Raw genomic sequence first — 27,894 nt, forward strand, 5'->3', positions numbered from 1 at the left:
CTCAGTCTTAGGATTTTCAGCCATCATTAGTAATCCTAAACACTTTGTGTACTATTGCTGTAAAGAAGAAAGTAAAGTGTGTGTATTAGTTTTTTTAGGGCTTTCATAAAAAGTAACCATAAACTCGAGGGCTTAAAACAACAGAAATCTATTCTCCCCCAGTTCTAGAGACTAGAAATCTGAAATCAAGGTGCTGGTAGGGTCGTACTCCCTCGGAACACTCTAGGAAAGAATCTTTTCTTGCCTCTTCTAGCTTCTGGTAGTTAGCAGTAATCTTTGGCATGCCTTTGGTTACATAACATCAATCTCTGCCTGTCTCCACATGGCCTTCTTCCCTCTGTATCTGTGTGTCTCAAATCTTTCTCTCCTTATAAGGGCACTGGCCACTGGATTTTGAGCCGACTAGTCCAGCATGACCTCATGTTAACTTGAATATATCTGTGAAGGCCCTATTTCCAGTTAAAGTCATGATCACATGTGCTGGGATTTAGAACTTCAACATAGCTTTTTTGAGGGGGACATTGTTTAACCCACAACAGTAGGCAAAATGTTTAGCACTTTGACTGTGTATATACACATTTAGTAGCCCAGTACATTTTCAATTTTAAATGTGTGAAAAACACATCTTGCTATTGAGATGCTTCCTTTTGGTCCCATAGAAGCCATGTCTGTGAGCTTCAGTTTATTATTTTTCTTACTTATATTCTCTGCCTTTGGAGAGTCATAGATTCTTCCTTTTGAGACCTCAAAGATCATTTAGTACAACTATTCCATCCAGCTGGTTTTGAAATTTATTCTAGAGCAGGGGTCCCCAACCTATGAGCTCTAATGCCTGATGATCTGGGGTGGAGCTGATGTAATGATAATAGAAATAAAGTGGACAGTTAGTGTTTTATGCTTGAATCATCCCAAAACTATCCCCTCACCTCAATCTGTAGAAAAATTGTCTTCCGTGAGACAGGTCCCCGGTGCCAAAAAGTTTGGGGCCCATTGTAGAGCATCTTTCTCCTGTTATTGTCTAGTCCCTGTTGTTATTGCTCCAGGACAGGAATCTAAGGGCCATGCAAAGACTCTGTTTCACCTCCTGATTATCAGTAAGTTCTACATCTTAAGTCAGCTTCTATCTCCTTAAAGTTTAGTCACCAGCCCTATAGGAGCAAGTCTAAGTCCTCTTCCCTATCTTAGCTGTTCACGTATTCCAGATCAAGAATCATATTTAATCCTTCAACTAAAAAATAAATAAATTTAAAAAAAAGAAAATGAAAAGACAAAAAAAGGAAAGACCTTCCAAATCTGAGAATTATTAAAAAGGGAGAAAAATCCCTTAATTGCAACAAGTTACCCACTGTACAGAAAGACTCTGTGGCAGAGAAAATTGGCAGTGTTCCGATGATCAGACTGAACAGCTAAAAGACTCCTATTCCAACTACTTTTCAAGTAATAAAGCTAATGATTTTTCTCACAAACTGCTGCAATAGCCATATTTCTGTTTTGTTAAGATGCCAATTCTCTTTTGGTCTAGTGGTTTTCCATACTTTCTTCAATTTAAGTCTGAATTTGGCAATAAGGAATTCATGATCTGAGTCACAGTCACCTCCCAGTCTTGTTTTTGCTAACTGTATAGAGCTTCTCCATCTTTGGTAGCAAAGGATACAATCAATCTGATTTCTGTACTGACCATCTGGTGACGTCCATGTGTAGAGTCTACTCTTGTGTTGTTGGAAAAGGGTGTTTGCTATGACCAGTGCATTCTCTTGGCAAAACTCTTTGAGCCTTTGTCCTGCTTCATTCTGTACTTAAAGGCCAGGTTTGCCTGTTACTCCAGGTATTTCTTTTTTTTAAATATAAATTTATTTATTTTAATTGGAGGTTAATTACTACAGTCCCCTTGAAGATAGTAGGAAAACCACAAGACCATTCAGGTGTGACCTAAATCAAATCCCTAACGATTATACAGTGGAAGTGACAAATAGATTCAAGGGATTAGATCTGATAGACAGAGGGCCTGAAGAACTATGGGGGAAGGTATGTGACATTGTACAGGAGGCAGTGATCAAGACCATCCCCAAGAAAAAGAAATACAAAAAGGCAAAATGGGTGTCTGGGGAGGCCTTACAAATAGCTGTGAAAAGAAGAGAGGCAAAAGGCAAAGGAGACATGGAAAGATATAAGCATCTGAATGCAGAGTTCCAAAAAATAGCAAGGAGAGATAAAAAAGACTTACTCAGTGATCAATGCAAAGAAATAGAGGGAAACAATAGAACAGGAGAGACTAGAGATCTCTTCAAGAAAATTAGAGATACCAAGGGAACATTTCATGCAAAGATGGGCACAATAAAGGACAGAAATGGTATGGACCTAACAGAAGCAGAAGATATTAAGAAAAAGTGGCAAGAATACATAGAACAACTATAAAAAAAAGATCTTCATGACCCAGATAACCACGATGGTGTGATCACTCACCTAGAAGCAGACATCCTGGAATGTGAAGTCAAGTTGACCTTAGGAAGCATCACTACGAAAAAACTAGTAGAGGTGATGGAATTCCAGTTGAGCTATTTCAAATCCTAAAAGATGATGCTGTGAAAGTGCTGCACTCAATATGCCAGCAAATTTGGAAAACTCACCAGTAGCCACAGGACTGGAAAAGGTCAGTTTTCATTCCAATCCCAAAGAAAGGCAATGGCAAAGAAAGCTCAAACTACTGCACAATTGCACTCATCTCACACGCTAGTAAAGTAATGCTCAAAATTCTTCAAGCCAGGCTTCAGCAGTACGTGAACTGTGAACTTCCAGATGTTCAAGCTGGACTTAGAAAAGCCAGAGGAACTAGAGATCAAATTGCCAACAACTGCTGGATCATTGAAAAAGCAAGAGAGTTCCAGAAAAACATCTACTTCTGCTTTATTGATTATGCCAAAGCCTTTGACTGTGTGAATCACCACAAACTGTGGAAAATTCTTCAAGAGATGGGAATACCAGAGCTCCTGACCTGCCTCCCGAGAAACCTGTATGCAAGTCAGGAAGCAACAGTTAGAACTGGAAATGGAACAACAGACTGGTTTCAAATCGGGAAAGGAGTACGTCAAGGCTGTATATTGTCACCCTGCTTATTTAACTTATATGCAGAGTACATCATGAGAAATGTTGGACTGGATGAAGCACAAACTGGAATCAAGATTGCTGGGAGAAATATCAATAACTTAAGATATGCAGATGATACCACCTTTATGACAGAAAGCAAAGAAGAACTAAAGAGCCTCTTGATGAAAGTGAAAGAGGAGAGTGAAAAAGTTGGCTTAAAGCTCAACATTCAGAAAACTAAGATTATGGCATCCGGTCCCATCACTTATGGCACTTAGTTGGGGAAACAATGGAAACAGTGACAGACTTTATTTTCTTGGGCTCCCAAATCCCTGCAAATGGTGACTGCAGCCATGAAATTAAAAGATGTTTGCTCCTTGGAAGAAAAGTTATGACCAACCTAGACAGCATATTAAAAAGCAGAGACATTGCTTTGCCAACAAAGTCTGTCTAGTCAAAGCTACGGTTTTCCCAGTTGTCATGTGGGTGTGAGAGTTGAACTATAAAGCTGAGCACTGAAGAATTGATGCTTTTGAACTGTGGTGTTGTGGAAGACTCTTGTGAGTCCCTTGGACAACAAGGAGATCCAACCAGTCCATCCTAAAGGAAATCAGTCCTGAATGTTCATTGGAAGAACTAATGCTGATGCAGAAATTTCAATATTTTGGCCACCTGATTTGAAAAGACCCTGATGCTGGGAAAGATTGAAGGTGGGAGAAGTGGATGACAGAGGATGAGACGGCTGGATGGCATCACTGACTCAATGGACATGAGTTTGAGTAAACCCTCGGGGGTTGGTGATGGACAGGGAGGCCTGGCATCCTGTGGTCCATGGGGTCACAAAAAGTCGGACATGACTGAACAACTGAACTGAACTGTTCTCTGTACTTGACTGAAAACGCACAGGCTTATTTTTGGTCCATCATAATTATAAATAATGTGTGTGTGTATGGAACCATAGTTTTCAAATTTTTTGTATTTTATTCCTTTTCTCTGTGGTTCATACTAATATTTTCACCAGTTTACAGAAAAGAAAACTGAAACCCAGTATGGCTAAGTGACTAATTCAGTCATATGGCTATGGGGAAACTAGGATTCAAATGCTGGTATTTGACCTCAAGAATCTGTTCTGATAACCACTATCATGCTCAGTTGCTTCAGTACTGTCCAACTCTTTGTGACCTCATGGACTGTAGCCCGCCAGGCTCCTCTGTCCATGGGATTCTCCAGGCAAGAATACTGGAGTGGGTTGCCATGCCCTCCACCAGGGGATCTTCCCGACCCAGGGATTGAATCTGAGTCTGCTGTGTCTCCTGCACTGCAGATGGATTCTTTACCACTGAGCTGCCAGGGAAGCCCCATAACCACTATGGTAAACTGATATTCTGAAAACGTTCCTGAACATGTAAAGTGGACTACGAAACATATTACAACAGAATGCATCTTGCATGGAAATGGAATGGTGAATAATTAGAAACAAGCAAGGTTTAGCTAGTTTTTGGAGTTTACACTTACTTGATTGTTTTAGTTTAGACTTCAAATTAGATATTGAATTAAATTATCAAATTAAATATTGGAAAGCCATATTTGGATAAGTATGAAACTTAGTTACTTGGAAATTACTAGGAAATCTTGATTACATTCCATGAGTTTTGTGCAGTTTAAGGAAGTCTTTGTTGGTTTGAGATGTAAAAACTATTATTCTTTCTTTGTGCCCTCTTAGAAGAAAAATTAAGAAGCACCATTTTTTAATAACAGAAATTATATTCTACTAGTATGAAAGATTTGTTTTATCCTTTGATTATTAGAGGATTTACTTCTCCAGTAAAACAAAATAGCCATAGTTTGTGTTAAATTCCCTTCTCACTTTTGACAGTTTAATACCCACAGTCAGGTCACATATATACTGTAAATTACTATAAATTTCTAACTTCTGCATCATAGTGGTTTGAAAAGGAAAACTTTTGATAAAACTGGGCATCTCCCAAATTCTTCCAGTGTTTACTTGCCTAACCTTGCTCTTTCAGGTCACCAATACTTTGGATGACATTGACAGATGAAGTAGCAGGTGATTCCCAGGGAGGGATATCTTGTTCCAAATCTAATTGATTGTGGCACAAGTCTTTTATGTTTTTCTCCCATGACCAAGTGAGAGGTAAGGGGATTATATCCTCTGCTCTCACAACATGTGAAAATTGGTGTTTGAGGAACCTTCCACAATGGAGGTGGCTGGATAGATAGGGATTGAAAATAAGATTGTTTCTTTCTCCCTTTTAATTTTTGTTCTTTTGCTGCTGCTGCTGCTGCTAAGTTGCTTCACTCGTGTCCAACTCTGTGCGACTCCATAGACAGCAGCCCACCAGGCTCCCCCATCCCTGGGATTCTCCAGGCAAGAATACTGGAGTGGGTTGCCATTTCCTTCTCCAATGCATGAAAGTGAAAAGTCAAAGAGAAGTCGCTCTGTCGTATCTGACTCTTAGCGACCCCATGGACTGCAGCCTACCAAGCTCCTCCGTCCATGGGATTTTCCAGGCAAGAGTACTGGAGTGGGCTGCCATTGCCTTCTCCAGTTCTTTTGCTAAAGAATGCTAATTAGATATGAAGTTAGTGTAGTGCAATATATGCTGTAAGGAAAGGGCACATGATTATGAGCATGGGGTCTAGAATCAGATTCTTCAGATTCAAATACATCCTTCACTGCTTCATAGCTATGTGTCCATAAGCAGGTTATTTAAAAACCCTGGGATTTAGTTTCCTCATCTACAGAACAGGAATAACACTAATAGCCATTTCACGGTTTATTATTAGAATTGTCAGTTAATCTTTGTAAAATACTGAGAATAGTAACTTACAAATAGTAAGTGCTCAATGAATGTTAGTGATTACCATTCATATCAATGAAGAATGTTATTATTTTAACTTCCATTTATGACTGGTAAAATAAAAGTGAAGTCGCTCAGTCATGTCCGACTCTTTGCAACCCCATGGACTGTAGCCTATCAGGGTCCTCTGTCCATGGGGTCTTCCAGGCAAGAGTGCTGGAGTGGATTGCCATTTCCTTCTCCAGGGGATCTTCCCGACCCAGGGATCAAACCCGGGTCTCCCGCATCGTAGACAGACGCTTTACCGTCTGAGCCACTAGGGAAGCCCTTATGACTGGTAAACCCCTACTAATTCTGGATATCCCATAATCCACCCCCCCCACCAGAGTCTTCTCTGATGGCCATTTGCTCCTCTTTGGAACTGTCATATTGAATTACCCACCACTTTCCAAGAATATGCTTGTATGTTTTTCTTCTGCATTCACTTTTGCAGTCTCAGATATCAGAACCTATTTAATTTGGGAAGAATGCACAGCATAGTACCCAGCATATTAGACACCTGTGATTAGTAAATAAATAAAAACTGAGAGTGTGCTGTGATACAACATGGCCTTTGCTGTGTTTATCGTCTACTCGTGGTTCTAAGTGTACTACCAAGATGCAGTTCATTGCCAGAATCTATTATTGTCAAGAGGGAGGCATCTGAACCACCCTAAAGAAGATGATCAAAATCTCAGTAGCTTTAGAGTTATACTTATTTTAGGCAGAATGTTAGGAGGCCATAAAAATTCCAGAAATCATCCCTGGTTTCTCAGCCTCTGATCTCAATCCTTTATAATAATTTCTATTTCTTGCTAATAGGCTATTCTTTCTAAAACAATACTTTCAAAATTTTTCCTTCTCCAGAACCAAAGTGTTACCTAATAAATGTTATAATAGTTAAATTTTTGAGTGGTTATTAAGAAGTGGGTACTGTGCCAAGCACTTCCATGCATTATCTCCATAATAAATGCATATTTATTATAATATTATTCTGTTTGAAAGGAAGTTCAATGAGAAGAGGACCCTTGCCTTTTGAAGTGAAAGAGTAAACTACTTGTAGATTAATGCCTGATTGATGCTCTCAACACGTTGAGTGAATGAGTTTGTTATCATTATTTTTGTTTTATAACTAGTGAAAATAAGAACAGAGAAATAAAGCCAGAAAATAAAAGACAGATCGAGGGTTTTGATACATGTAGTCTGGCTACCTTTAGGTACAGGATAGGATGCTAGAAGATTAATCTCCATATTTTTCCATCTAGCATTCAAGGAACAGTAAATCCCGGGCCACCAGAAATTTGATACAAGCTGCTTTTCTCCACTGTACATTGAACTTGCCATGCTCATTTACAATGGCACAGTATTTGCTCTCCCTATCCTGTCTTTGTTTTTCTATTTGTGTTGTATGTATTTAGCTTGTCTCTCCAAATAGACCTTCGTTCTTAAAAGGCAGTGTGTCTGACTATTCTTTATAATTTCTCATTTGCTTGATTCAAGTAGTTGAGCTTTATATTTAAGGAACATTAAATATTCATTAGCTCAATAAATATTTATTGAGCACCTAGTATATGTGCTTTTAGATACAGACAGAGATGAAACAATACTCACGAAAGACAAGACCCCTTTTTCAAGAAACTTATATTGGAAAGCAGAAGATAAGTAATAAACAAATATAATAAGACATAAATGGAGATAAGTACAATGAAGAAAATAAAGCTGAAGTTGGAGGTGACATGTGATGGGACATGGCAATGTGAGTCTGATAGTGATGCTGGTGGGGGTAGTGGTGTGGTGAGGAAAAGCATCTCCGAGAAGGTAGTGCTTGAGGTGAGTTGGCAAGACCTGAAAGCAGGAGGCAGCGTTGAGACGTTATGGGGCATAGTGATCTGGCCAGAGGCAATGGTAAGTGGGAAAATGAGAATAAGCTTGGCATGTCTGAGGATAAAGAAGGATGACCTGCATGCTCTGAGCCTGTTGTGACTAGAAGAACAGACATAAGCAGTGGTCAGATTATGAGGTACCTTGTTGACCCGAGAAAGAAGCTTTGAGTTTATTTAAAGGGCAATAGAACCAATCAGAAGGATATTAAACAGCAGAGAGGAATATATGCTTTATATTTTAAAAGATCATAATATTAAAAACATAATTGTGTGTGGAGCAACAGGAACTCTCATTCATTGCTGGTGGGAATGCAAAATGACACAGCCAGTTTGAAGACAGTTTGGCAGTTTCTTACGAAACTAAACATATTCTTATCATACTATCTAGCCATCACACTCCTTGGTATTTTTACTCAAAGGAGTTGAAAACTTACATCCATACACAACCCTGCACACAAATGTTTATAGCAGCTTTATGCATAGTTGCCAGAACTTGGGGGCAGCCACGATGTCCTTCCAGAGGTAGAATGGATAAATAATCTGTGGTACTTCCAGACAGTGGTTTATTACACCCTTGGTGGATTCATGTCAATGTATGGCAAAACCAATACAGAATTGTAAAGTAAAATAAAAAATAAATAAATTTAAACCTTAAAAAAAAAAAAGAAATGAGCTATCAAACCATAAAAAGACATGGAGATACCTTAAATACCTATTACTAAGTGAAAGAAGTCAGTCTGAAAAGTTGATTCTAACTACATGAGAATCTGGAATAAGCAAAACTCAGTTCAGTTCAGTTCAGTCGCTCAGTCGTGTCCGATTCTTTGCGACCCCATGAATCGCAGCTATGGAGAAGCAAAAAGACCAGTGGTTGCCAGGAGTCAGGAGTGGAGGGAAGGATGAATAGGTGGAGCACAGAGGATCTGGGGGGCAGCAGACATACTGTGTTTGATACTAATGGTGGATACATGTCATTAAACATTTGTCCAGACTCATTGAACCTACAACAGCAAAAGTGAACCCTCATGTAAACTATGGCCCTTGGGTGATGATGTTGTGTTAATGTAGGTTCATCACTTGTAACAGTGTAACACTCTGGTGGGGAAGGTTGAGAATGGGAGTGGCTAGGCATACGTGGGAGTAGGAGGTATATGGGAATCTCTGTATGTTCTGCTCAACTTTGCCATGCACCTAAAACAACTCTAAAAATTTAAAGTCTTAAAATTCTTGTAGTAGAATACGAGGGGTGTAATAGAGAATTATTAGTAATTTTTTTGCACTCCAGAAGAGAGATGGCATACCACGCAAGAAGTGACAGAGAGAGACGTGTGTGCGTGCATGCTCAGTTGTTCCAGTCATGCCCTCTGTCCCTGGGATTCTCCAGGCAAGAATACTGGAGGAGGAAATCCAAAAAATCAAACAGGATGTACTGAAGAGGAAGAGCCAGTAGAATTTACTGATGAATTGTATATGAAGGATGATGAAAAGAGAAGAATTATAGATAATTCTTAGGTTTTTGGCATGAGATCTGGGTAGACAGTGGAGCCATTTATTGAGGAAAGGATGCCTTGGGACAGAGGATAAAGAAATTAATAGGTGGATCAAGGTATTAAAGAGACAGATCATAAGTATTCATTTAGTTCCTTACTTATTCACCACCTTGATCCACAGAGGATTTGAATCATCTTATGGTGGGAACACATATTTATAATAATGATAAAGTAGTCATAGAAAATAAGGAGGAAGGGAAACATAAGCAGAAGTAGAAAGTCAAGTGTAGAAAAGATATATGCAGGTGATTAGATTCTAAAATAGTTACTATTATTCAGTCTTGGATTTGGCTCTGAGGGAAAAGGGAGTCTTGATCAGTGAGTTAATTTTCATTATCAGATCAGAGGAAGCATAACCATGCCTCAGGAGAGGCAAACTTTTTCAGGCTTTGCTTTTGCAAAGAAAGTCTTCACAGTGAAGCTCAGAGGAGGTTGAAGTGAAGAATACAATGTGAGAATTTTGATTCAGTTTCAGCTAAGAGCCTTCTTTGGAAACGCCTGAACAGACATAAACTGCCTGAGAGTCATTCAAAGAAGTCAAAATTTTGAATAGCACTTATACCTGAGGATTTCCTGCTTTTTATGGCTTCTAGGTTCAAATTCTCCCAAGGTCTCTCCTGAATGATACTAACAGTCTTCAGTACAGAGACCCAGCTTCCCATCTCCTACTTGGATTTAGCTGTTATTTAGCCATTATTTTTCACTGAACTCACCTGCCAGTGCAGGGGGCATAAGAGACATGGATTTGATCCCTGGGTCAGGAAGATCCCCTGGAGAAAGTCATGGCAACCCACTCTAGTATTGTTACCTGGAGAAGCCCATGGACAGAGGAGCCTGGTGGTTACAGTCGCAAAGAGACTGAAGCAATTTAGCAAGACTGATAGTCTATGCTCCCTTCCTGCTTACTGTGTAATGCTAAAAGTTTTGGTTTATTCTATTAAAGTTCGGAATGATTTGGAATCTTAATTTCAAACTACTTCTGCTGCTTTTTTTCTTCTTCACTATTTTATTTCCAAAAAAGCTACAATTCTTCCATGTATCATCAGAGATAGGTTCTAAGCAGGACCATATGAAGTGGTATTTGTTGATAAAAGCATATACTCCTACAATTCTACATAGACTAGGTTATCTTGAATGTTGGCCAATGTCTCAAGACACACATGCTTATTTAAACATCTGGCTCATCTGCTAATTAAAATTGGAGAGGGGTGTTTAGGTCTCTGTTCCTCTGTGATGAATCTGTGCACGCGTTTCATCTGCAATCTGTATTTAAGGATGAAATCAGTAACAATTTGAACATGACAGTCTCTCCTTTAAATGTAGATGTAGAAAGGTAACTTTACAGCAAAGAAATCTGCTCTAAGTTCTATTGAAATTGCTTATTTACAATAAAATCAAATAACATAAAGTTTTTAAAGTATTACCTTCATTTGTGTAAGTACTGAAAATTCTTGTAAGGAAATAATGATGTGAGAGCTTTGTAAAATTCATGGAAGTATAAAGTTAGGTTTCACATCACTTGAAATTCCAGATATTAAATATTTATGATGGATGATGCAAACATTTAATATACTTGTCTTGGTCTAACAAAATACTGGGTGGTGTAGTACCAAACATTTATATCTCAATCTGGAGGCTGAAAAGTTTAAGCTGAAGATGCTGGCAAATTTGGTGTCTGATGAGGCCCTGTTTCCTGGATCATAGATGGCCATCTTCTGACTGTGTCCTTTCAGGGCAGAAGGGGTTAGGGAGTTCTGGGGGTCTCTTTTATGAGGATACTAATACCATTCATAAAGATTCCATGCCCATGACCTAGTCACCTCCCAAGAGTCCTACCTCCAAATGCCATCACACTGAAGGTTAGATTTCAACATATGAGTTTTAGGAGAAGACAAGCATTAGTTGATAGCAATATTATAATGTGCAGAATTGTAAAAGGAGTACAAACAAGAATAAAGGCATTGGTTTGCTAAAGAGAGAGAAATACTTTTAAAGCAAAGTAATTTTGTAGAAGCCAGAAGTGGTTTTGTTTTGTTGATTAAGATAAAGAGAATAATAAAAATCATAACATTCTGATATTATATGTTACACTTATCTTTGATCTCAGAATGTATTGGCATATATTGTCTTAATCATTCCTTTTTTTCCCTGTCATGACAGTCATATCATCAATGCTTTAAAGTCATAAAATGCATAAAGATATTTTTTGTGTTAATGTATTCAATTATGCAAATATTAATTGGACACCTATGTGCAAGGCCCTGTGTTAGAAATGGCAAAGATGTTTAACAATTCAGTTGGGACATAAGTTCAAACACAACTAGCTCTAATAAATAACACACTTTAATAAATGATTCAATGAAGGACAATAAAATAGAAACTAATTAATTTCTATTACAAAAAAGGTCTTGTGAAACAGAGCATTTTGAGGAAGGCAATGAGGCTAACTTTTCATAAATGGAGATAAGTAAGTTATAAAATTACTGAAAATATGTTTTAGCATATTTCTATTTTTGTTTTTCACCCACTATTCTTCCTAGTAATTTTCAAATATTATAAGGCAACATTATTAAACACCACAAAGAAAAGTTTCCTGGTTTCACTTTATATATATATTTCCCAGATTTGTAGATTATTACTGTTACTTTCAATCTAGACAGTAGGATGAAAAGTCCATGTTCATAAATTCATCTGTGTTTGTCTTCGGGTCTCCTCTCTCCCTCTATTAAGAAGCAGCAGAGAGCTGGTGTTCAACGTCTGGTGTCAAAAGAGCCTTTTCCATTATTACATTGGGCAAGTTAGGTAACTAAATTGAAAACAAATGAGATAGAGAAAGATTTTCCAGGCAAATATGAGCTATGTGCTTAAGATAAAACAAAGTTTCCAAAGGGACAAAAAGGAACAATCTCGATGAGGAATTTGTAGAGACCATGAATATAATTCTCTGGAAGATAAATTGAATTCAAAGACAAAAAATAGAGTGCTGCTCATGTAAGAGAGAAAGGAAGGGCACTGGGAATAGTATTTGAAGGAAGAAACAATATAAATCAGAAGAATGTGCCTAATTGATGATGATATATGCCATGCCTAATTCTATCCAGATGATATTCAAAAGAAGATATGTAAAAGAAAGGTGATGGAGATGGGTTCCATGAAAGGCATACAATTAGAAGACTATGGGGGTGATTAGGGAGTTATTGAATAGTCATGAAATTTGTGTCTTTTTTGACCTGATGTTTTGATGAAAAGATATCCTAATAACTATTTAAAGAAATTATCAGAACTAATCAATAAGAGCAAGGACTTTGTCACCAAACAGACTTGGTTGAAATCTTGACCGCATCTCGTATTATATATGTGATCTTGGAGAAGCTACTTAATCTAAGCTTTATTTTCTTCTTTTTTAAGTGGCACCAAAGAGCTATATTGTAGGGATGATAAGAAGATGAAATGAAATAAATAATATGAAGATGAAATGAAATAATACTTAATAATACCTTCAAGAAGGGAGTATGCTTGGGACATTTTCAGATCTCTTGTTTTTCTGACAATATCTGTTGTCTTTATATCCATTTCACTGCATATGGAATTTGGAATCAGTCTTGCCAATTTTCCCACTCTTTTAGGAATTCACAGTTGCAGAGAAGGCTGAGAGATACCATATTTGTGTCCTCTGTAGGACACCTGTTTTCTCACTTTGGATTAGTTTTGTAATATTTTCTAGGTCTGCATTCCAAAACTTTGCTGATATGTATGTAAGTATGGGTACTTTTATCGGTGGTTTAATCTGGAACATGTGTGGCCTTTCAGTCTACATATGGAGTGCTTTCTTCAACTCAGAAAATAGTTTATTATACTTTTGATTGTTGCTTTGGTTCCATTTTATTGCAGTTTTAAGTTCCAACATACTATTGTTACTCCCTCCAAATATTCTATGAGCAATGGAGTATACAGTCTGATGTGTACACATATGGGTGAGCATGCATGCATATGTCTATCTGTATGAAATCAACCTTGTTAATTATATTATCACTTACATTTATGTTTTTTTGACTATTCGAGGCTTGCCTTTTGAAATTTTAATTAGTTTTCTCTAAATTCAATAATTCCTTTCTTTTCTAAAAAAGCAATTTTCCTGCTTTGGCTTGAATTTCTAAAGCAAATGTTGAATTCACTGTGGTGTGTTGAAAGATAAATTTAATGCTTCTGAATTTTGATCTGTTCAAGAACAGCTGTCAATGCTAACAATAGTGATTGTGCCCATTTCTCCCATATTTCACAATATTTAATGAAACAATTTAGGGCATACAAGTATGTCACTTATGCATGTATATTGTAAATCTACCCTTTATCTTGTTAAAATTTCACTCTTCTAAATTATTTGATTTTTATCTCTATTTTTTTCTGTTGTTAATTTATTTTGCAATTACATAATTTGTATTTGTTCTTCCTTTTCAGATATTTACAATACTTTATTTTAGGTGTATTTCTTATAAAGAGATAGTTGGAGTTTTTTGATTCAAGTAAGTCTTTTTAAAAATTTATTTTAAAAAATATTTTTGTATTTATTTATTTGACTGCACAAGGTCTTATTTGCAACACTTAGGATCTTTAGTTTCAGCCTGTGGGATCTACTTCCCTGACCAGAGATTGAACCCAGAACCCCTGCCCTGGGAGCAGGGAGTCTTAGCCACTGGACTACCAGAGAATTCCTGAAAGTCTTTTTAAAACAGACTGATTATCCATTTAATGCTTGCAAATTTGAATTAATATTCTTGTTATATTTTCCTTTGCTTTCTACTTTTCTATATTCCCTCACTGATGTTCCTTTAAACTTTATGTCTTAAAAATTAAAAAAACAATAATTCATTTTTTTTCCTATATGCACTACTTTGTTTATATATCCTCCACCTGTTTGGAAGGTATAATTTTTGCAAAATGGTTTCCTTTAAATTATCCAGAGTTATGTTTAATCTCTATTCAGCTCTTTTTCAACATTGAGTAAAATGCTAAAATACTATATTTGAATGTTCCTATTTGATGTGTATTTAATTTTAATTTACTCTCTTTTATCTTTTGTCCCCCACCTCCTTTTTAAGATAACATAGGATTTTAGATGCAGGTATTTTATAATACTGCAGACTTTTTACATTACATATTTTTTCATGAGCAGAGTTATATTATTTTTAAAGCCTAAAGCTCAGGTATTTCACCCTCCCAATTCCACACTACTTTAATAAAGTTTCTGATCTCCCTATCTGTACTCAGTCACTCCTTTGAATTTAGTACATGTGTGCTCTCTGGTCTGTTCTCCATAGGTATCATAATTATTAGTTTAGTTGCGTCTCTTCAGTCAGCAGTGAGCTTTTTGCTGACAACAACCATCTCTTTAATTCTGAATTCACAGGACATACGGTCATGTGAACTTAGTCATGTCCGACTCTTTGTGACCTTATGGATTGTAGTCTGCTAGGCTCCTCTGTCCATGGGATTTTCCAGGCAAGAATACTGGAGTGAGTTGCCATTTCCTCCCTTTGGGGCTCTTCCCCACCCAGGGATTGAACCCACATCTCCTGCCTCTCCTGCACTGCAGACAGATTCTTTACCACTGAGCCACCAGGGAAGCCCCATTCACAGGACATAGTATTGAAATATAATGTGCAATGTTTAATAGAAGCTCGGTAATATTTGGTAAACAAATGAAGGTGTGAATGAATATTAAATGTCTTAATGAAATGTGTAGCTTTATTTTTGGAACTCTATATGGATTTTGTTATTTTAAAAGTAATAGGAATGGATTATGAAATAAAGTTGTTCTGTTATATTATGTTATGTTAGCTTCTAGAAAATCTTCAGTGACTGTCATCTTACTAATGATAGTAAAGGGCTAGGGCCTGAAAGCTAGTCTTTGCTCTTAAAGGGTATTCACTCATTGAATATTCAGTATGTTCAACATTTAATAAGTACCTACAGCATGCCAGGCACTGGTATATAATCTACCCTCTCAGAAAGGATTCTGAGATGTTATTATAAACCTTGAAGATTGCCGTAAGACTGACCAGTTTTAACGTTGTTAAGTTCATTAAGGTCCAGAGGGAAACTCTTAAAAATATTGAAAGAGATACCTGTACCCCAATGTTCATTGCAACACTGTTTACAATAGCTAGGACACAGAAGCAACCTAGATGTCCATCAGCAGATGAATGGATAAAAAGTTGTGGTCCCATATATACAATGGAATATTACTCAGCTATTAAAAAAGCACATTTGAATCAGTTATAACAAGGTGGATGAAACTGGAGCCTATTATACAGAGTGAATTAGGTCAGAAAGAAAAACACCAATACAGTATATTAACACATATATATGGAATTTAGAAAGATGGTAATGATGACCCTATATATGAGACAGCAAAAGAGACACAGATATAAAGAACAGACATTTGGACTCTGTGGGAGAAGGCAAGGGGGGATGATTTGAGAGAATAGCATTGAAACATGTATGTTACCATATGTGAAATAGATCGCCTGTCCAAGTTCAGTGCATGAAACAGGGCACTCAAAGCTGGTGCCCTGGTACAACCCAGAGGGATGGGATGGGTAGGGAGGTGGAAGGGAGGTTCAGGATGGGGGATACATGTACACCTGTGGCTAATTCATGTCAATGTATGGCAAAAACCATCACAATATTGTAAAGTAATTAGCCTCCAATTAAAATAAATTAATTAATTTTAAAAATAAAATAAAAACCTTATTTTCTAATTAGAAAATATTTAAGTAACTTACATAATTTCTTTAATTCTCTAATCCCCAGCTTTGGGATTTGTTCAATAAAAAAAATATCATCCACCATTTGGTTATGAATACATTTTGCCTAAAATCATTCGGTTATGCCTCCTAGGTATAAGACTTAATGGTAGGCACTATGGAGGAGATCTATAAATGTAAACTGCTTTCAAAAGTTTTATATTGTTGAATACAGATCATGTAACCTTCTCCCTGGTTAATACTGATTTTACATGAATTCTTAATAACTACTTATTCTGATTGAAATTACTATTTTTCTCTTAGATGGGAGATGAGGTATGGATGGAAGGGATTTCAGATGATTCAGATTTCAGTTGAATGTGTTAAATTCATTTTCTAATAGAGCTGCTAAGCAAATGAGATGTTTTCTAAGCAAATCAAGCATGACACTGTGTCCTTCAATATCCTGTGCTCTGGTTTCAAACACAGCTGCTGCTGCCCCATTCTTGGGTGCAAGACTTCCTCCCTAAAGTTGTTATGGTTACTGATACCATTCCAGACACACCTCTTATTGATAATGCCCTGTTTTACTCTTAAAAAAAAACTAAGCTCATTGACTTCTAGGAGGTATTCGAATGATGTCACAAAGTTTCAAACAAATGTTTGTCAAAATTCATAGGAAATTTTTATAAAAATAATCTCATTTCAAGTGTGAAAAATGTATCAGATCATTGTAATTCCAAGTATTGGATTAAAATATTGGTAATAATTTAAACATGTGTATGCACATACACATGTGTGTGTATGTACGTATATAATAAGAATAACAATGGATCATTAGCCCACATCATCTTACTTATTATACAAGTTACTGGAAATATCTTAGAACACAAACAATGAAACATCACGATAAAAAAGAAAGAAGGGAAAGAAGAAATACAGGGGAAAGCAGTGGATGGCGAGTTTTCTCTTCCATACCTTCCCAAATCGCCAATTAACTTTACTGGTGTCAGTTGACTCCTATCCCCTCCCCACTCCTCCCTCCCGAATTATAAGGCTTTGAAATTCTATTCTTCCGAAGGAAAGAGGTGATACCCTTTGCTTACATTCTTCCTTAGCTAGGTGAGACGGGTTTCTCTTTCTCTCTTTTGTTCACATATTGAATCTTGAAAATACAGGGAGACACTAGAGTTTTCACAGTCATTTGCTTTCTTTAAAATGTTCTAAGTACACTTTTTCATGTCAAGTGTATTTTTTTATGCTAAAAATACGTGAGAAACTTTCAAATGACAAGACAGATGGTGTATTAAACGTGGAAAATTCCTTTAATTTTCTTCTTCCTAGGAGAATGCCCTAGGGGTATAAAAAAATCTTGTTGATAGGAAATAGTTAAAACTGTGCTTTAATATGTTCTTTAGGAGATTAATTTTTTTGTTCTCCTGAATTCAAAGGATAGGGCCCCATAGGGCCAGTTTGTCTGGTCTTGTTCTCTTGAATCTTTAGTGAAGAACTTAGCTTAAGAAGGCTGAGTACTTGTTGAATGGACAATTCTTTTCACAGCTTCATTAAAGAACAATGTGGTTGGGTGTATAAAACAAATAAGCAATAAAAATCTTTTGTATAGCACAGGGAAATAATTGTCATTGTTTTGTAATAACTTTTAATGGAGTTTAATCTATAAAAATATTGAATCAGTATGCTGTACACCTGGAACTAATATAATATTGTAAGTCAGTTACACTTCCATTAAAAAAAAAAGAATGAAATAATTGGGCAGGGATATCAGATAATTTTATAGTGGGTTCCTTGCATATGAATGATTTAAGTATGTTTCCCTAAAAGAAACTGTTTTCATACCTAGAGATAGTATACATCTCTGTGCATAAAAAGATATCTGAGTTCAGAAATTCATATATATAATTTAAAAAACAAGTTTGAACACTTTAACAATTACATATACTTTTACAACTTCTGCTTCAAACTAAAATGGAGTTACAGGAGCTGGACTTACCCTTCCATGTGCAATAACTAGAAAAAAGATGAACTATGTGAGAAATACCGAGTGTCAGACACTATTGGATGATAATGCTAGAGAGATGGAAAACTACTGGTGTGAGAGTGGTGAACTGCTTCCATTCATCACCTTGAGAGAATTTTCCCACCATAGTACAGGCAGAGGGAACTCAGGCAGAGCTTGGTGTACTGTCTGAGTAGGAGAGAGGGAGCTAGGGTATGAGGGAATCAAAAAAGCAAGAGTTCAGGGTACAGAGTGAGAGAGGAGAGAGGGAAGCATGGAGGAGAGTTTTGAGATCTGAGGAGGAGTTCCATTTAAATATCCAAAAGAGTACCGTTAGGTATATGAGTTTGAGGAAAATATTTGATGGTGAGGAAGTATCACTTGAGTATCAGAGAAAAGAGTGACTAGCACTGACACAGGAATGTAGGTGGTACCTACCAGTTAGGCTGGAGAACTCATTCTTCATAAGGCATTGGATAGAAAACTCAGGAGGGGTTTGCCTCATTCAGTTCAGTTCAGTTCAGTCGCTCAGTTGTCTCCAACTCTTTGCGACCCCATGAACCGCAGTGTGCCAGGCCTCCCTGTCCATCACAAACTCCTGGAGTTCACTCAGACTCACGTCCATCGAGTCAGTGATGCCATCCAGCCATCTCATCCTCTGCCATCCCCTTCTCCTCCTGCCCCCAATCCCTCCCAGCATCAGGGTCTTTTCCAATGAGTCAGCTCTTCGTATTAGGTGGCCAAAGTATTGGAGTTTCAGTTTCAACATCAGTCCTTCCAATGAATACTGAGGACTGATCTCCTTTAGGATGGACTAGTTGGATCTCCTCGCAGTCCAAGGGACTCTCAAGAGTCTTCTCCAACACCACAGTTCAAAAGCATCAATTCTTCTGCACTCTGCTTTCTTTATAGTCCAACTCTTACATCCATACATGACCACTGGAAAAATCATAGCCTTGACTAGACAGACCTTTGTTGGCAAAGTAATGTCTCTGCTTTTTAATATGCTGTCTAGGTTGGTCATAACTTTCCTTCCAAGTTTGCCTCATTACTGAGGAATTATTAACCTTAGATTAAATGTTGTTCTGATACCACTCAGCATACCTTAAAAGTAAGAACTTGATTGGATCAAATTGTTTCCAAGTAACATAACTGCATCCCAGAATAAAGTTTAATACTTGTAGAAAAGCATGCCTGGCATGATAAAATATATGTCTTACACCAATCAAAGATTATCAGGCAGGCAAAGAAACAGAAAATAATACCAATAGTGAGGAGAAAATCAATTCGTTAAAAAATTATGCAGAATTAGTAGGTAATGATGGAAATGTAGTTGACAACATTGTGTTCCATAGATTGAAAAAGTTCAGTAGAGACTTGTGAGATACAAAATTAAAATCAAATTCGTGAGGGAGAAAACCAAAATTTCTAAGAAGAAAAAGCAGTGGATAAATTAACTTGAAGATTAGATATTGCAGAGGAAAGATTAGTGAACTTGAAAAGATAGCAATAGAAACTATCCAAAATGAAATACTGGGATAAACAAACAAAAAATAATTGAATAGTGTGGCATTGACCTATGGGGCAACTTCAGGCAGCTTAAGGAAGGGGAAAGGCAGAGCAAATATCTAAAGAAATAATGGCTGGAAAGTTTCCAAATTTGATGAAAGCTATAAGTACATAGATCCATAAAGCATAGCACATCCTAAGTACAAAAATACTGATAAAACTATACCAACACATCAAAATGAAATTGCTCAACACTAATGATAGAGAGAAATCCTAAAATCAGGCAAAGAAGAGGAAAAAGACATATTACATAGAAAGAATGGAAAGGATGACAGAGAAAAAAAAAGATGTATTATACTAAAAGGAAAAATGATAAGGACAACCAGAAAATTTCTCTGATAACATTATAAAACAGTGGAGCAACAGAAAGAGCTGCAGGTGAAAGAGACAAATCCACAATTATACATGAAGATTTCAATGTCTTTGCTCAACATTTGGTATAGAAAGTCAGTAAGAACATGGAAGACTTGAAAAATACTATCAACCAATTTTACCTGGTTGACAGTTCTAGAACACTCTACCAAAACACTCTTTTCAAGTGCACAGAGAACATTTATTAAATTGACCATATTTGGGGCCACAAAACAAGTCTCAAAAAACAGGCTTTAATAGTACATGAACTGAGAACTTCCAGATGTTCGAGCTGGATTTAGGAAAGCCAGAGGAACCAGAGATCAAATTGCCAACATCTGTTGAATCATCAAAAAAGCAAGAAAGTTCCAGAAAAACATCTACTTCTGCTTTATTGACTATGCTAAAGTCTTTGATTATGTGGATAACAACAAACTGGAAACTTCTTAAAGAGATGGGAATACCAGACAACCTGACCTGCCTCCTGAGAAATCTGTATGCAGATCAGGAAGCAACAGTTAGAATTGGACATGGAACAACAGACTGGTTCCAAACCAGGAAAGGAATATGTCAAGGCTGTATATTGTCACCCCACTTATTTAACTTATATGCAGAATACATCATGCAAAAATGCCAGGTTGGATGAAGCACAGGCTAGAATCAAGATTGGCGGGAGAAATATCAATAACCCCAGATATGCAGATGACACCACCCTTAGGGCAAAAAGCGAAGAACTAAAGAGCCTCTTGATGAAAGTGAAAGAGGAGAGTGAAAAAGTTGGCTTAAAAGTCAACATTCAGAAAACTAAGATCATGGCATCTGGTCCCATCACTTCATGGCAAATAGATGGGGAAACAACAGAAACAGTGAGAGACTTTATTTTGGGGGGCTCTCAAATCACTGCACATGGTGACTGCAGCCATGAAATTAAAAGATGGTTGCTCCTTGGAAGAAAAGCTATGACCAACCTAGACAGACAGCACATTAAAAAGCAGAGACATTACTTTGCCATCAAAGGTCTGCCTAGTCAAAGTTATGGTTTTTCCAGTAGTCATGTATGGATGGTAGAGTTGGACTATGAAGAAAGCTGAGTGCCAAAGAATTGATGCTTTTGAACTGTGGTGTTGGAGAAGACTCTTGAGAGTCCCTTGGACTGCAAGGAGGTCCAACTAGTCAATCTAAAGGAAATCAGCACTGAATATTCTTTGAAAGGACTAATGCTGAAGCTGAAACTCCAATACTTTGGCCATCTGATGTGAAGAACTCACTCACTAGAAAGACCCTGTTGCTGGGAAAGATTGAAGGCAGGAGGAGAAGGGGATGACGAGGGATGAGATGGTCAGATGGCATCACTGACTCAATGGACAGAAGTTTGAGTAAGCTCTAGGAGTTGGTGATGGACAGGGAAGCCTGGCGCGCTGCAGTCCATGGGGTCACAAAGAGTCGGACACGACTGAGCACCTGAACTGAACTGAAACAAATCTCAATACATTTAGAAAGTTATATGGAAACTTCCCAAATATATGGAAATGAAATAATAGACTTGTAAATAATTCAAGGGTCAAAGAAAAATGTTGAAGCTAGAAATTATTTTGAATGTAATAAAAATGAAAGTAGAATATATCAAAATTAAATTCTAGTACTTAAGAAAAGAGAAAAAATTAAGAGAAAACTTAAGCCCAAAGTAAGCAGAAAAAAGAAAATAATATAGGTCAGAAGGAGTTCCACTGAAACAGGAAACAGAATAATAATAGAGAAAAGTAAACGGAAATAAAACCAGTTCTTTGAAAAGACTAATCAAATAGATAAATTTCTTGTTCAAGTGATTAACAAAAAAGGGGAGAAGACACAAATGACCTATATACAGAATAAGAGGGATAAGATGGCTACAGATTCTACAACTATCAACAGGATAACTTTATAGGAGTAAATTCAGGTGAAATGGACAAATTCATTGTTAGACATAAATTGCCAAAGTTCACTCAAGAAGAAGTAAATAAGTTGAATAGCCCTATATCTATTAAAGAAGTTTAATGTGTAGTTAAAAACTTTTCCTCCACAACTGTGCCAGCATGCCTCAACTATTGAAGCCTGTGTGCCTAGAGCTGGTGCCCTGCAATAACAGAAGCCACTGCAATGAAAAGCCCATAGATCTCAACAAAGAGGAGCCCCCACTCGCTGCAGCTAGAGAAAGTCTGCACAAATCAGTGAAGACCCAGCACAGCCAAAAATAAAACAAAACAAAACCCTTAAAACTCTTTAAAAGAATAAAAATTGCCAATAATAAAAAGCATAAGATATGAAATACTTAGACATAAATCTGACAATAATGTGCAAGTTCTGTACATTGAAAACTACATACTAATGATGAAAGAAGGGGAAAAAAAGATGTAGACAGAGATATACCATGTCAGTGGGGCAGAAGACTGAACATTATCCAGAGACACCATGAAAGCTCAATCAAAACTTCAGCAGCCTGTTTTTTTTTTTAAGATATTGATAAACTGATTCTAAAATTTAAATGAAAATGGAAAGGATCTAAATTTGCTCAGACAAATTTGAAAGAGAAGAACATCGGTGGATTTACTTGATTTCACAACTTAGTTCAGTTCAGTTCAGCCGCTCAGTCGTGTCCGACTCTTTGCGACCCCATGAATCGCAGCACGCCAGGCCTCCCTGTCCATCACCAACTCCCAGAGTTCACTCAGACTCACGTCCATCGAGTCAGTGATGCCATCCAGCCATCTCATCCTCTGTCGTCCCCTTCTCCTCCTGCCCGCAATCCCTCCCAGCATCAGAGTCTTTTCCAATGAGTCAACTCTTTGCATGAGGTGGCCAAAGTACTGCAGTTTCAGCTTTAGCATCATTCCTTCCAAAGAACATCAAGGGCTGATCTCCTTCAGAATGGACTGGTTGGATCTCGTTGCAGTCCAAGGGACTCTCAAGAGTCTTCTCCAACACCACAGTTCAAAAGCATCAATTCTATGGCGCTCAGGTTTCTTCACAGTCCAACTCTCACATCCGTACATGACTACTGGGAAAACATAGCCTTGACTAGACGGACCTTTGTTGGCAAAGTAATGTCTCTGCTTTTGAATATGCTATCTAAGTTGGTCATAACTTTCCTTCCAATGAGTAAGCGTCTTTTAATTTCATGGCTGTAATCACCATTGCAGTGATTTTGGGGTCCAAAAAATAAAGTCTGACACTGTTTCCATTGTTTCCCCATCTATTTCCCAAGAAGTGATGGGACCAGATGCCATGATCTTAGTTTTCCAAATGTTGAAATAAAACTTATTATAAAGGTACGGCAATCATGACAATGTGATATTGGTATCAAGACAGACAAAGATCAGTGGAACAGAACAGAGTCCTGAAATATACCCACACATACATGGTCTATTATTTTCAATAAAGGTATAAGGGCAAACCAGTGGATAAAGGAGAATCTTTTTAAACAATATGTTGGAACAATTGGATGGGTATATGTCCTGGGGGCTCAGATGGTGAAGAGTTTACCTGCAATGTGGGAGACCTGGGTTCAATCCCTGGGTTAGGAAGATCCCCTGGAGAAGGAAATGGCTCCCCACTCCAGTATTGTTGCCTGGAAAATCCCATGGACAGAGGAGCCTGGCAGAATACAGTCCATGGGGTCGCAAAGAGTAGGACACGACTGAGTGACTTCACTTTCACATGCCAGAAAACAGACTTTGGCACACATATGGTACCACATAAAAAACTCTGAGTAGGAGCTGACACATGGATTATAGTTCTAAACATAAAATGTATTGTATCTAAAAAAAAATCTAGGAAGAAAATTTTGTGAGTTTGAATTAGGCAAAGATTTCTTAGATATGGTAGTTTCAAGCAGAAGCTATAAAAGAAAACACTGAGAAATTTGGACTTCATTAAAATTAAAAATTCCTGGTCTTTGAAAGACAGTTAAGAAAATGAATGAAAAGATAATGCATGGACTGGGTAATGTATTTACTAAGCATATTTCTGATAAAGGATTTTGATTCAGAATATATAAAAAATAAAAACCCTCAATATTCAATAATAAAAAGCCAAGAAAAATGAACAAATAGTTGAGCAGATACTTCACCAAAGAAGATAATACAGATGGCGAATAGGGACTTGAAAAGATGCTTGATATCATTAGTCATTTGAGAAATGCAAGTTAAAACCACAAGTTAAAATCACAATACATATAGGCCTATTAGAATGGCTAATACTAAGAAGATTGGTCATACCAAGTATTGGTCTGCATATGGTGAAAATGCACTCTGGAAAACAGTTTGGCAGTTTCTTAAAAAGAAAATTTATTACTGTCATATAGTAGCCATTCCACCTCTTAGAAACTTTTATCACAGAAAAGAAAGCATAAATAGCTACATGAGTATTTATTTTATAAACTTTATTTGTAACAGGCAAAAACTAGAAACAACCTAAATGTCTGTCACCAGATACATGGATCACCAAACTGTGTTATACTCATGTAACAGAACACTTCTTAGTAATAAAACTGTATGAACAATTGATAAACACAAGAACAGGAGAGAATCTTGAAATAATTGTGCTGAGTTTAATGTAGCCAAACAAGAAAGAATAGGTACTGTATATACTGTATACACTGTACCATATGATTCCACTTATATAAACTTCTAGAATTAAAGTTAGCAAGTTAAATACTATTTTTAATGCACAATTTAGAATATATATTACATATTTTTATTCTAGATATTGGGGATATTTCCCACTATCTAGTGAAATAAGAGAGTGAAACAGTTGGCTTAAAACTCAACATTCAGAAAACTAAGATGTCATCTGAGCCCATCACATCATGGCAAATCGATGCAGAAACAGTGGAAACAGTAACAGACTTTATTTTGGGGGGCTCCCAAATCACTGCAGATGGTGACTGCAGCCATGAAATTAAAAGATGGTTGCTCCTTGGAAGAAAAGTTTTGACTAACCTAGACAGCATATTAAAAAGCAGAGACATTATTTTCCCAACAAAGGTCCGTGTAGTCAAAGCTATGGTTTTTCCAGTAGTCATGTATGGATAGAGTTTGGACTATAAAGAAAGCTGAGCACCAAAGAATTGATGCTTTCAAACTGTGGTGTTGGAGAAGACTCTTGAGAGTCCCTTGGCCACTGCAAGGAGATCCAACCAGTCCATCCTAAAGGAAATCAGTCCCGAATATTCATTGGAAGGACTAATGGTGAAGCAGAAACTCTAACACTTAGGCCAGCTGATGCGAAGAACTGACTCACTTGAAAAGACCCTAACGCTGGAAAAGATTGAAGGCTGGCGGAGAAGGGGACAACAGAGGATGAAATGGTTGGATGGCATCACCAACTCAATGGACATGAGTTTGAGTAAACTCCAGGAGTTGGTAACAGACAGGGAGACCTGGCGCGCTGCAGTCCACGGAGTTGCAAAGAGTCAGACACGACTGAGCGACTGAACTGAACTGAACTGGGGATATTTCCTATTGCTCCTTAGGAAAAGAAATCATTATATTAATCTTGAATCTTAATATTATAAGATAAAATTATTAGAGATTCAGAAGCATTCAAAGAGTATTAAATCTTTTGAGAATCTTTGACTGAAGTTAAGAAATATGAAGTTTGAAATAGATTTCTCTTTTTAACTTGCAACGATTGTTTATACCTCTGGCTTAAATTGGATGGATGGCATAAAATATTTGGTACAGTTTATATAGAAAACTGTATGAAATATGAATTCAGAGAGCTATAATGAATTCAACACATTTTGTTCTTTTTTCATTCATGTCTAATTGACAAATAACATTGTAATATATTTAAAGTGTAAAATGTGATGATATATGCATACATTTTTAAAGGATTCCCTCTCTTCAGTTAACACATCCATCACTTCTTATATTTACCTTTTTTTTATTAGTAGTAAGAACACTTAAGTTCTCTTTAAGCCAGTTTCAGTTACACTATAATCAGTTTTAGTCATCAAACCTTATTCACTGTAAAGCTGAAAGTTTATACCCTTTTTACCACCCTCTGCTCCTTCCTCTGTCACTCTAACTCATCCTGGTATCTACCATTCTACTTTCTAATTTTGAGTTTGACTTTTTTTTTGGATTCCACATAGAAGTGATACCAAGCAGTATTTGTCTTTCTCTGGATTATTGCACTTAGCATAATGTCCTGCAGTTTCTTTGATGTTCTTGCAAATGGAAGAATTTTTTTTCTTTTTATGGCTAAATAATATTTCATTGTGTGTGTGTGTGTTTGTATACCACTGTATGGGATAAGTCACTTATCTCTGTTTTACTGAGACTGGTTTCTGGAGATGTTATCTTTGTTCTTTTGTTTGGAACATATTTCCCTGTTTCTTCATTTTCCTTGACCTTTGTGTTGGTCTCTGTGCAGGTAAATGCAGGAGATGAACCTCTTCCATCAGCCTGACCCAAACTTCTTGCTGCTTCTCAAATCTTTGTGTTTATCCAAGCCATTGTCTTTGTATTTAGTGATTCTTTGTAATATAAAGAGTGTGCCAACACCCACCTGTGTTTCACAAGGGACAGTCATAGTCAGCACATAGATAAGGGCGGATTAGAAGCTTGACCTTCAGGCAGCAACTAGGAAAGTGTGCAAACGTTTTCTGGGAAGAAACTGGGATGCGGGCATTCTGCCTGCTTCCTCTGTGCAAGGCACAGGTGAATAGCTGCATGGGTTGCTCCTGCACCTTTGTAAAAATTGCTTCTTTTCCTGCTATAATTATATGGGACTTGTGAATGTCAGTCCTGTTGACTCTCAGATCTCAGTAATTAGGGGACACTCCCCTTAGGTGGCAGCCTGAAAGGTTGGGATGCTGGATATATCAGCTTCTTCACTCCTCAGGAAGAAGCTGAGAGTTAAGGGTACTGTGCTGGGGGCGGGGCTTATCGTGATTCTGTGTCTCAGACTTCCACGCACATTTTAATGCAACTGATTTCTGTGCTGGTGGATGTGTCAGAGTTACTTAACTGGTTTTTGGATTTTCCTCAAAGGAAACTACTCTCTGTATAGTAGTTGTGTATGAAGTGTCTGTCAGAGGAGGAGGAAAATTCAGGAACCTCCTATGTCATCACCTTGGTCCAGAGTCTATCTTTTTTCTTTTTCTGACTTATTTTTGTAAAGGAAGCACCATGAGTAAAATGCAACTTCCATAGTTCCATCATGTGTGAGCAAACCTGAATTGAAAACGTGCTATAGATGAATTTGTCAGTTCTTCAGAACTATAGGGATGTGTCTAGGTAGGGAGCATGTTCTAACAATGTAGACTTCTCCTAGGGAGGTTTGCAAAGTTGATCTTCATTTTGGCATTAGCCTTTCACAGTTTCTAAAATATTTTAAACCAGATTTTTTTTTAATCTTTAAATGAAGAGTAACTGGGAAAAATATGTGTTATACACACACACACATATATATATATATATATCAGGGTGAATCCATTCATGAGTCCTACGACAGATTCCAATACCTGATACCTGAAACCTCAAAGAGGATATCTTGGCATGCATTCTTATAGCAGTATCTGTGTTTTCTAGCAAAATCATTGCTCATGTGGATTCTTCTTGAAATGTGAGATCATAAGGAGGAGCTCACCATGGTGTATATCCTCTTTGTACACTCTGTGCTGTCCCATTGTGAAATTTTTCAAATTTTGAATTTGTCAGTAAATTTGCTATTGGTACCTTGGCTTTATATGTTTTGGTATTGTGCTGTCATCGTTGTTTTAGTTGCTAAGTTGTGTCCAACTCTTTTGTGACCCCATGGACTCTAGCCCACGAGGCTCCTCTGTCCCTG

This window comes from Oryx dammah, unplaced genomic scaffold (genome assembly GCF_014754425.2).
Source record: "Oryx dammah isolate SB20612 unplaced genomic scaffold, SCBI_Odam_1.1 HiC_scaffold_29, whole genome shotgun sequence".
Lineage (NCBI taxonomy): Eukaryota > Metazoa > Chordata > Mammalia > Artiodactyla > Bovidae > Oryx > Oryx dammah.